The sequence below is a fragment of the Mustelus asterias genome, chromosome 5 (genome assembly GCF_964213995.1).
Source record: "Mustelus asterias chromosome 5, sMusAst1.hap1.1, whole genome shotgun sequence".
NCBI lineage: Eukaryota > Metazoa > Chordata > Chondrichthyes > Carcharhiniformes > Triakidae > Mustelus > Mustelus asterias.
Window position 1 is genome coordinate 78247556 of NC_135805.1, and position 12022 is coordinate 78259577.

At 42.7% G+C, this 12022-nt stretch overlaps 1 protein-coding gene across 2 annotated transcripts in view; it reads left to right on the forward strand.

Moving 5' to 3' along the window:
* LOC144493624 (ectonucleotide pyrophosphatase/phosphodiesterase family member 3-like) overlaps positions 1-12022 on the forward strand; it is a 136431-nt gene that overhangs the window by 74504 nt on the left and 49905 nt on the right. The window lies entirely within an intron of this gene.

The following is a 12022-nucleotide window of genomic DNA, read 5'->3' on the forward strand; positions in this document are numbered from 1 at the left end:
ACCATGTTACACTCTGTTCCATGCTGTTGACTTGGCCTTTGTGATGGATGTTGTCTAATCAATCTTGATTGTAGCTGTAGAACTCCAAAAATCTTCGCTATAGCATACAATATTCTGTAAATATAAACCAAAAATGGCCTCCCTGCCTTAAGGTTAGTAACTTATTCGTTGAATTATTTCTACTTCCACTCTTTTAATACCCGCGTGTTATTCTTTTGCCATAATCTGGCCTAATCGAGCATTTTATCTGCAAATCCAAAGTAATTGAATTATCATTGCTGTAATCATAAAGTTCCAGGATTATTCATTGGGATATGGTTTTAGCTGGGCCCAGTGCCACCATCGAGGACTACACTTCTCATTAATCAAGGCTCATATTTGTCCTGAGACTACCACATCAAAAGGCCCTTCCCAAAGAATTCCTACCCCTTTTATATTTGTCATGGGTTTCACCATTACCTTGTCTCCTGGTGTAGGCAATTTAGGAGTATTTTCTCCTGCCAGTTTCGTCCAATCTCTGATCTCTGTACTGCTGCTGTGTGATTACTGCTTTTTGAGAGAATGCAGATGGTCTATTAAATCCTTCGTACATTGAAATACTGCTCCTTGGCTAACCTCAGATTGTCCTCCCCCTGTCATTGCATCCTTTGGGAGGCGCATTGCTCAAAAGGGGTTAGTCCTGTTCCTCGGGCAGGAGTAGCCCTTTGTTGCAACAATATTGCAGGCAAAGTCCACACCCACTTGTTTCCCTCTTCTAAAATAGCCTTAGCTAAACTGCTCTTCAATGTTTAGTTCATTTGTTCCACCATCTCTGAGCTCTGAGGATGATATGGTGTATGAAATCTTTGCTTTATTCCTAACATTCAACAGACTTCCTTTAAGACTCTCCCTGTGAAGTGTGTTCCCTGATCGGAATCTAACTGAAGAGGCATTCCCCATTTAGGTATTATTACATTTGCCAATATCAGAGCCACAGTTTTGGCTGTGGTATCTTTGCATGGAAATACTCCAACCCGTCTGGTAAACTGATCAACAATTACCAAACAATACGTATTTCTTTGGACCCGTGGCAAAGGTCCTGTGAAATCCATTTGTAAATTTTCCCATGGTCCTTTGGATCTTGGCTGACTTCCCATTTTAATCATGCAGGGATGACCTGGTTCCACTAGGGTGCACTGCAGGCAACTCTGGCAAAACTTCGCCACATCTCCTCATCTGCTTCCACCACCAACATTATTTTAACAAATTAAACATTTTTTCTCTGCCTTTATGTGCTAATCCATGGTATACTTTCAGCAGTGATTGCTGTATTACCTCAGAGGCTATTATTTTCCCCTCCCTTCTCCATATTCTATCATGATCTTTCTGTCCTCCATCTTTCTTCCACATTTCCTTTTCCTCTTCAGCTGCTTGCTCCTGCACTTGTTTCACATCAATAGCTGAGCAATCTTTGACTGACACAGTTGCTACTCTTGTAGTCCGTATCCATACCCAATCTTGTTTCCTAGGGCCTTCGCAGCTTTATCGGTTAAGCTGTTTCCCTTCTGTGCTTGATTCTCAATCTTTCTATGAGCTTCAACTTTTATTACTGTTGCCTGAGGGGCTGCGGGCTGCTTGGAGTAGACCTCTAATCAAATCCTCATGCTGTATTTGCCCCTGCCAGAATTTACAAAACCTCACCTACTCCAGGCTGCCATGTAATCATGCACAATTCCAAAGGCATACCTGCTAACGGTATAAACATTCGCTTCACTCCATTCTGAAGCTTTAGTTAAAGCTAATAACTTTGCTACTCGTGCTGAATTATTTCCAGGGATTCATTCTCCTGCAATCACTGTTGTCTCATCATTTACCACCGCCCACGCAGTGGAGCTGGCTGGAGGTACCAGTGAGAGGGTTGCTGGCAAGGGTGGTGGAGGAGAAGGAGGGGGGTAGGCACTCAACAGCATGGGTAGGGATCCCCTTCCTGATGCTGTGTTCCTCAGTTGAGCCCAGAGTGCCTGTATATTAGGGAGTCACCCCTAGTAGGCTGCAGACAAACACAACAGGCTTTGATGTGCGGTTGTCTTGCATGGTGACCACTGGCCATTGTCGAACTAAGCGGCTACTTAAGACCCTCAATTGGCCTTGGGGCCAGCATGCCAGCCTCCACCCTTCCAATCCAGGACTTTATCCGGGCATAATCTTTAAAGAAGCGGGGTTTCCAACCCGCCCCCACCCCGACCTCCCCGATCCTGATCACCTCCCTCTGAGGCAGGGTATGGGGAGTGGGGGAAGGGAAGAGGAAGGCATAACATTCTACTCCTAACATCAGAAATAATTTGCTTTTGCAGGATGAAGGCAATTGCTGAATTTTAATCCAAACTCTTCAAATATTATGAAGTGCTGTATATTATTGTTGAAGTTTTTACTCTGCCCTGTATAAAATGTTTCATTTTTTTACTCATCAATTGCTGAGCCCAAGCTACAGTTGTTGAATTACATTTTGTGACTTATTAATCTAAAAATATTCATACCACATTCTTTTAGTTCTTACCTTCATAACTTCGGCATCTGCTCCAGATGAGTGGGGAGGTAGACATAGTCTCGGTTTTTTGGCATCAGCTCATGCGTGCATAATTTTGTGCAGAAGTGACCGAAAAGAGTGGTCTCCTGTCTGCAACGTTTCCTGTGGGGTTTTTTTGTGTGGATAAGATCCATCCAAGTTAAATGCAGAAACCTTGCCAATAGTGGGGCTTTAGGACATTATTTCTCATTTAAATTCAGGATTATTGTCTCGTGGCTTCTGAATTGAAAATGATTTGCTAAGTGTTGCTAGCTCACAGTGTAATGGCCTGGTTAACTGCTGGGGAACACATCATAATGCATTCACTTCATTTCAATTGCATTGCAATAAAGCTGCACCCGCAATGAGAAATTCAGTTCTTTGGTAACCATCATAATAGTCCTATTGTTGTCATGCTTAAAGCATTTTAATTTGCTACAGATTTAAAAATCATCTTAGAGGAAAAGTAAATACTTTTCCTCTAACAGGAGGAAATTCTAGCAGTTGACAAAACTGGGAATTAGCCAAACATTTCAATGAAGGAGGAGGTGGTGTCGTGGTAACGTCACTGGACAAGCAATCCAGAGGCCCAGGCTAATACTATAGGGACATTGACTCAAACCAACCATGTATTTTAGATTCAGTTAATAAAAAAATGAAAAAAAAGTCTTGGTAATTGTCAATTGGTTCACTAATTCCCTTTACGGAAGAAAATTTGCTATCCTTTTCTGATCTGGCCTACATGTGACTCCAGATGCATAGCAATGTAGGCCCTCTGAACTGGCCTAGAAAGCCACTCAGTTGGATCAAACTGTTATGAGGTCAAGGAAGAATGAAATCGGACAGACCACCCAGCATCGACCAAGGCACCAACTACGGCAAAGTCCACCTCGCAAAGTTCTCCTAGTGCTAAAATTGGGAGAGCTGTCTCACAGACTAATCAATCAACCGCTTGACATAGTCATACTCATCCAAGGAAGTATCCGATCCAAGGAAGAAGCATACAGATTGGCCAAGAAAAATAATAGGCCTGAGGATTGGGAGCAGTTTAGAATTCAGCAAAGAAGGACCAAGGGATTGATTAAGAAGGGGAAAATACAGTACGAAAGTAAACTTGCAGGGAACATAAAGACTGACATTAAGAGTTTCTATAGATACATGAAGAGAAAGAGGTTGGTGAAGACAAATGTAAGTCCCCTACAGACAGAAACGGGAGAATGTATAATAGGGGACAAAGAAATGGCCAAGCAACTGAATACATACTTTGGTTCTGTCTTCACAAAAGAGGACACAAAAACAAATACCGGAAATGTTGGAGAATGCAAGAGAGAAGAACTGAGGGAGATCAATATTAGTAGAGAAATGGTGCTGGGAAAATTGAAGGGATTAAAAGCGGATAAATCCCCAGGGCCTGATAATCTACATCCTAGAGTACTTAAGGAAGTGGCTCTAGAAATAGTGGATGCATTGGTGGTCATCTTACAGGATTCTACAGACTCTGGAACAGTCCCTGCAGATTGGAGGGTAGCGAATGTCACTCCAATATTCAAAAAGGGAGATAGAGAGACAACAGGGAATTATAGACCAGTAAGCTTAACATCGGTAGTGGGGAAAATTCTCAAATCCATTATCAAGGACTTTATAACAGAGCATTTAGAAAGCAGTGGCAGGATCAGACAGAGTCAACATGGATTTATGAAGGGGAAATCCTGCTTGACAAATCTGTTGAAATTCTTTGAAGATGTAACTAGTAGAGTTGACAAGGAGGAACCAGTCGATGTTGTATATTTGGACTTTCAGAAAGCGTTTGACAAAGTCCCGCACGAGAGATTATTGTGCAAGATTAAAGCACATGGGTTTGGGGGAAGTGTATTGAGATGGATAGAAAACTGTTTGGCAGAGAGGAAACAAAGAGTAGGAATTAATGGTTGCTTTTCAAATTGGCAGGCAGTAACTAGTGGGGTGCCACAGGGATCAGTGCTGGCACCCCAGCTATTCACAATATATATTAATGATTTGGATGAGGGAACAAAATGTAACATCTCAAAGTTTGTAGATGATACCAAGTTGTGTGGGAGGGTGAACTGTGACGAGGATGCAGAGGTCCTTCAGCATGATCTAGACAGGTTGGGTGAGTGGGCTAATCAGTGGCAGATGCAGTATAATTTGGATAAATGTGAGGTTATTCACTTTGGAAGCAAAAACAAGAAGGCAGAGCACTATCTGAATGGCTGTAAATTGGGAGAAGGGAGTGTGCGGCGGGACCTGGGTGTCCTTGTGCAGCAGTCACTGAAGGTAAGCGTGCAGGTGCAGCAGGCGGTAAAGAAGGGAAATGGCATGTTGGCCTTCATTGCGAGAGGTTTTGAGTACAGGAGCAGGGATGTGTTGTTGCAATTGCACAGGGCCTTGGTGAGGCCATACCTAGAGTATTGTGTGCAGTTTTGGTCTCCTTTTCTGAGGAAAGATGTTCTTGCTCTCGAGGGAGTGCAGTGAAGGTTTACCAGGCTGATTCTGGGGATGGCGGGACTGATGTATAAGGAGAGATTGACTAAGTTAGGATTGTTTTCGCTGCAGTTCAGACGAATGGGGGGGAATTTCATAGAGACTTATAAAATTCTAACAGGACTAGATAGGGTAGATGCAGGGAGGATATTCCCGATGGTGGGGGAGTCCAGAACCAGGGGTCACAGTCTGAAGATTCAGAGTAGACCATTTAGGATGGAGGTGAGGAGACATTTCTTCACCCAAAGAGTGGTGAGCCTGTGGAATTCATTACCACAGGAAGTAGTTGATGCCAAAACATTGAATGTATTCAAGAGGTGGCTGGACATAACACTTGGGACGAATGGGATCAAAGATTATGGGGAAAAAGCAGGATTAGACTATTGATTTGGATGATCAGCTATGATCATAATGAATGGCGGAGCAGGCTTGAAGGGCCAAATGGCCTCCTCCTGCTCCTATCTTCTACATTTCTATGTTGCATGGAATCATACCTTACAATCTGCCAGACACCACTATCACCATCTCAGAGGTGGTAACACAGTGATATACACTTGGGAGGAGTTGCCCTGGGACTCCAGAATCCATAAAGTCTCATGCCATCAGGTTAAACATGGGCAATGAAACCTGCTGCTGGGTACCACCTACTGCTGCCTCCACCACCCCCCCATCCCCCAACTTGAACTGATGAATCACTACTTCTCCATGTTGAACACCAAGAAACACTGAGGGTAGCAAGATCACAGAATGTATTCAGTCAGGCTTTAGTATCCATCACCAAGAGTGGCTCAGTAGCACCACTACTAGCTGAGCTTGTTGACTCCTAAAGGACATAGCTGCTAGACTAGGCTCCACCAATCATCAGCCAGAAGTGCCGATTTGATGATCCATCTCGACCTCCTCTTGTGGATTCCAGCATCAGTCTTCAATCAAATTGATTTGATTCGCTCCATGTGATAGTAGAGAACGGCAATAGGCACTGGATACTATAACAGCTATGGGCCCTGACAACATTCCATCTATAGGACTGAAGACTTGTGCTCCTAAACAAGTTATTCCAGTATAGGTGAGATTGACCACCCTGGACCAAACTGGAGTCAATGGGAATTAAGAGGAAAAGTTAAAGTTTATTTGTCAGTCACAAGTCGGCTTACACTCACACTGCAATGAAGTTACTGTGAAATCCCCTAGTCGTCACACTCCGGGGCCTCTTTGGATACACTGAGGGAGAATTTAGCATGGCCAATTCACCAAACCTGCATATCTTTGGACAATGGGAGGAAACTGGAGCACCCAGAGGAAACCCACACAGATGTAGGGAGAATGTGCAAACTCCACACAGACAGTGACCCAAACCGGAAATCGATCCCAGGTCCCTGACACTGTGAGGCAGTATTGCTAACCGCTGTGTCGCCGTACCGCCCCTAATGTCCAAATGCAATAAGATCTGGGCAGTACCCAGGATTGGACTGATAGTGGCAAATATCATTCATGCAACAAGAAGTGCTTGGCAATGATCATCACCAACAACAAATCTTCATCTCCCCATGACATTCAGTGGCATTACCATTGATAAATCCCCCACTATCAACATCCTGGGGGTTAATATTAACCAGAAACTGAATGACTAGTCATATAAATACTGTGGCTACAAGAGCTGGCCAGAGGCTAGGAATCCTGCGGCGAGTAACTCACTTCCTGACTTCCCAAAGCCTGTCCACCATCTACACGGCACAAGTCAGGAGTGTGACGGAATAATCTCCCCTTGCCTGGATGAGTGAACACTCAAGTAGCTTGATATCTTCCAGGACAAAGCAGCTGCTTGATTGACACCCCATCCACAAACACTCTGTCCCTCCATCACTGACACACGGTAGCAGCACTGTGTACCACCTAAAAGATGCTTTACAGGAACTCGCCAAGGCTCCTTAGGCAGCACATTCCAAACCCATGACTATTATCATCTAGAAAGACGAGGGCAGCAGACATATGGGAACATCATGGAAGTTCCTCTCCACACCATTCACAATCCTGACTTGGAAATATATCAGTATTCCTTTACTATTGCTGGATCAAAATCCTGGAACTCCATCCCTAACAGAATTGTTTTTGTACCTATATAGTTGTGATAGTAGGGGATTTTAATTTTCCACATATAGATTGGGACTCGCATACTGTTAAAGGTTTAGACGGGGTAGAGTTTGTAAAATGTGTTCAGGAGAATTTTCTACATCAGTATATAGAGGTGCCAACTAGAGAGGATGCGATATTGGATCTCCTATTGGGAAATGAGTTAGGGCAGGTGATGGATGTGAGTGTGAGGGAACACTTTGGATCCAGTGATCATAATGCCATTAGTTTCAACCTGATCATGGATAAGGATAGATCTGGTCCTCGGGTTGAAGTTCTGAACTGGAAAAAGGCCAAATTTGATGAAATGAGAAGGGATCTGGGAAGTGTGGATTGGCACAGGCTGTTCTCTGGTTAGGATGTAAATGGAAAGTGGGAGGCCTTCAAAGGAGAAATTTTGAGAGTGCAGAGTTTGTATGTTCCTGTCAGGATTAAAGGCAAAATAAATAGGAATAAGGAACCTTGGTTCTCGAGGGAGATTGTAACACTGATTAAGAGGAAGAGAGAGTTGTATGAAATGTACAGGCAGCAAGGAACAGATCAGATGCTCGAGGAGTATAGAAAGTGCAAGAAGCTACTTAAGAGGGAAATCAGGAGGGCTAAAAGAAGACATGAGGTTGCTTTGGCAGACAGAGTGAAGGAAAATCCAAAGAGCTTCTATAGGTATGTTAGGAGCAAAAGGATAGTGAGGGATAAAATTGGTCCTCTTGAAGACCAGAGTGGTAGACTGTGTATGGAACCAAAAGAGATGGGGGAGATACTAAATGGTTTTTTTGCATCCGTATTTACTGAGGAAACGGGCAGGGAGTCTACGGAAATAGGGCAAACAGGTAGGGAGGTCATGGAACCTTTACAGATTAAAGGGGAGGAGGTGCTCGCTGTCTTGAGCCAAATCAGAGTGGATAAATCCCCAGGACCAGACAGGGTATTCCCACGGACCTTGAGGGAAGCTAGTGTTGAACTTGCAGGGGCCCTGGCAGACATATTTAAAATGTCAGTATTCACGGGGGAGGTGCCGGATGATTGGAGGGTGGCTCATGTTGTTCCATTGTTTAAAAAAGGTTCCAAAAGAAATCCGTGAAATTATCGGCCAGTAAGTTTGACGTCGGTGGTGGGCAAGTTATTGGAAGGTGTGATAAGGGATAGGATCTACAAATATTTGGATAGACAGGGACTTATTAGGGAGAGTCAACATGGCTTTGTGCATGGTAGGTCATGCTTGACCAATCTATTAGAGTTTTTCGAGGAGGTTACCAGGAAAGTGGATGAAGGGAAGGCGGTGGATGTTGTCTACCTGGATTTCAACAAGGCCTTTGACAAGGTCCCTCATGGGAGGTTAGTTAGGAAGGTTCAGTCGCTAGGTATACATGGGAAGGTAGTAAATTGGATTAGACACTGGCTCAATGGAAGAAGCCAGAGAGTGGTTGTGGAGGATTGCTTCTCTGAGTGGAGGCCTGTGACTAGTGGTGTGCCGCAGGGATCGGTGTTGGGTCCATTGTTGTTTGTCATCTATATCAATGATCTGGATGATAATGTGGTAAATTGGATCAGCAAGTTTGCTGATGATACAAAGATTGGAGGTGTAGTGGACAGTGAGGAAGGTTTTCAAAGCTTGCAGAGGGATTTGGACCAACTAGAAAAATGGGCTGAAAAATGGCAAATGGAATTTAACGCAGACAAGTGTGAGATATTGCACATTGGAAGGACAAACCAAAGTAGAACGTATAGGGTAAATGGTAGGACTCTGAAGAGTGCAGTTGAACAGAGGGATCTGGGAATACAGGTACAGAATTCCCTAAAAGTGACGTCACAGGTGGATAGGGTCGTAAAGAGTGCCTTTGGTACATTGGCCTTTATAAATCGGAGTATCGAGTATAAAAGTTGGAGTGTTATGGCAAGGTTATATAAGGCATTGGTGAGGCCGAATTTGGAGTATTGTGTACAGTTTTGGCCACCTAGTTACAGGAAGGATGTAAATAAGGTTGAAAGAGTGCAGAGAAGGTTCACAAGGATGTTGCTGGGACTTGAGAAGCTGAGTTACAGAGAGAGATTGAATAGGTTGGGACTATATTCCCTGGAGCGTAGAAGATTGAGGGGAGATTTGATAGAGGTGTATAAGATTTTGATGGGTATAGATAGAGTGAATGCAAGCAGACTTTTTCCGCTGAGGCTAAGGGAGAAAAAAACCAGAGGGCATGGGTTAAGGGTGAAAGGAGAAAAGTTTAAAGGGAATATTAGGGGGAGCTTCTTCACGCAGAGAGTGGTGGGAGTGTGGAATGAGCTGCCGGATAAGGTGGTAAATGCGGGGTCACTTTTAACATTTAAGAAAAACTTGGACGGGTTCATGGATGAGAGGGGTGTGGAGGGATATGGTCCAAGTGCAGGTCAGTGGGACTAGGCAAAAAATGGTTCGGCACAGACAAGAAGGGCCAAAAGGCCTGTTTCTGAGCTGTAATTTTCTATGGTTCTATGGCTCTATGGATCACAGAGACTGCAATTGTTTAAGAAGCGAATAATTAATCATCTCAATCCATGAAAATACTAACAAAAAATTTGCCTTCTATTTGCAAGACAACGTGTTTTCCTAATTAAAATAAAACTAGGGTATGTTGGAAGTGCACAACATGTTGTCAAATAAATAAAGAGAAAATCCAACTTTAATATGTTTCCAGCATAGTTATTGTTACATTTTCATCATTTACTGTTTTCCAATTTAGTTCTCCAAGTTTGTTGTGCACAGATGCCTCTGAACCCCATCACTTCTGTTGGATTTTGTTTATAAAGTTTGTCATTTTGTTTGCTATTCCCATGAGAGCTTGGGATATTTTTACTAAGTTAAAGATGCTGGATTAATGCAACTTTTAATAGCTTTGAAACTGTTCATGGAATCATAAAAATAATGCAATACAGAAGGCAACAATGTGTTCCAACTATCCAATTAATCCCTGTCTTCTCCTTACCCCAAAAATATTTTTCTTTCAAAAATGTATTTAATTCTCTTATGGATGTTACCATTACATTTGCTTCCAACACCTTACCAGGCAGTGCATTGCAGATCAGATCATATCATGTATGGAAAATAAATACTTTCTCATTTTGTCAAAGTTTCTGCAACTGAAAGCCATTTCTCCTAATTTATTTTGTCAAGATTGTCCATGATTCTGAACACCACTATCAAATCTCCTGTTAATCTTTCCAATTCTAAGCAGAACAACTTCAGTTTCTCTCATCCCTCCATGTAACTAAAGTCCCTCACCCCACGTACAATCTCTTCTCCCTCCTCTTCAAGACTTTGACATTCCTTCAAAAGTATGATGCCCGAAATTGAACACAATACTCTAGCTGAGGCTTAACCGACATTTATGAAGTTTTACTATAACTTCCTTTTGTATTCTGTTCCTATAGTAATAAAGCCAAGGGTTCCATTTCCTCCTTAGCAGGCTGCCACTTTCAAGGATTTATGTAAAAACACATCCTGGAGACTCTGTAACTTTATGCTCTTTAAAAGTTGCACTTTTTAGTTCATATTTCGGTCCCCTCAGTCTTCCTGTGAAAATCGACCATCAGCTCACGTTTTTCTCTGTGTTTAATTTCATCTTCCGTGTGCCTGCCAATGTCACCAATCGGTGTCTATCCTCCTGAATTATCCCACCCTTCCCCTCATTGTCTGTTGCACTTTGCAGTTTTGTATTATCTGCAAACTTTTGAAATCATGCTCCGTATATTCAAGTCCCAGTCATTGATATATATCAAAAAAATAAATAAATATTAAGAGCAGTGGTCCTCATACTGATGCCTTGAGAGCATCACTACATGGTTCCTTCTTGTCTGAGAAACCACCATTCACCACTTGTTCCCTGAGGGACCTTTAATTGTCAATGAAATAAGAACAGACCTGAGTGGGAGGCTTATGCGTGGTGAGAAAATCGAGACTGTAAATTACAATAGCTCTTATAATTGATTGCTTCTTCTTATTTCCCTTATTAATACAGTCAGTGCTTAATTATGCATTAAGATTATGGCTTCATGGTGCTGTGCTTTTTCCTGTGACTATTGTTTGTTTGCTGGGATTAGTAGCATCATGGATAAACCCAGCCTTTCCTCACCTCATCTGCACAGATGTGAGTTCCAGTAGAATAGAAAGACTAAGTGGGAACCTTGTCTGACTTCCACCCCACCCCCAACCATTTGCTGTAGTATATTAATATGTTACAACTCCCCCTACTAGGGTAGAATTCCCCGTTGTCCCAGGATATGCCATTTATTTTCCACAATGTACTCTGCTGATTGACTGAGCTATTCCTGAACACAATGCACACATGGAGCTATCGTTCAAACTTCCTCAAAGTCAACTTTAGGAGTTCCAAAAGGTAAATATTATTCTGTCCTTAATTTCTCAGAATTAGATCCCATCCTTGTTGCCATCTTTCTGTTGTGTACCGCACTGTGAAAAGACTCATGATGTGGACACAATGTAAGCAATTGTTCTTCGACTAACTTCATTTGCACCTCCCCAACAGAGCAGCAGATGTAATATTCTCTATCCACAATCAATCATGCTGAGGCTAAATGAAATGCATTTTGTTGCCTGGGGTAGTAGGGAACTTGCTTGCCTGCGCTCGCTGTATTACATTACTGAGCAACCACAGGAACCATTCAAACATTGGCGTTTGATTGTCAAAATGGTGTGGGCTGGCATTGAGATTTTCTCCCTAGCTACCGGTACGTTTCGTAATCCCTTCTGTTAGCATCTTTGACCTGACATACCACCGAATGTCCTGTTAACACCGTCATTTGGTTATAGTATCCACAAGCATTGGCAAATAACAGGTTTTCTTTCCAATG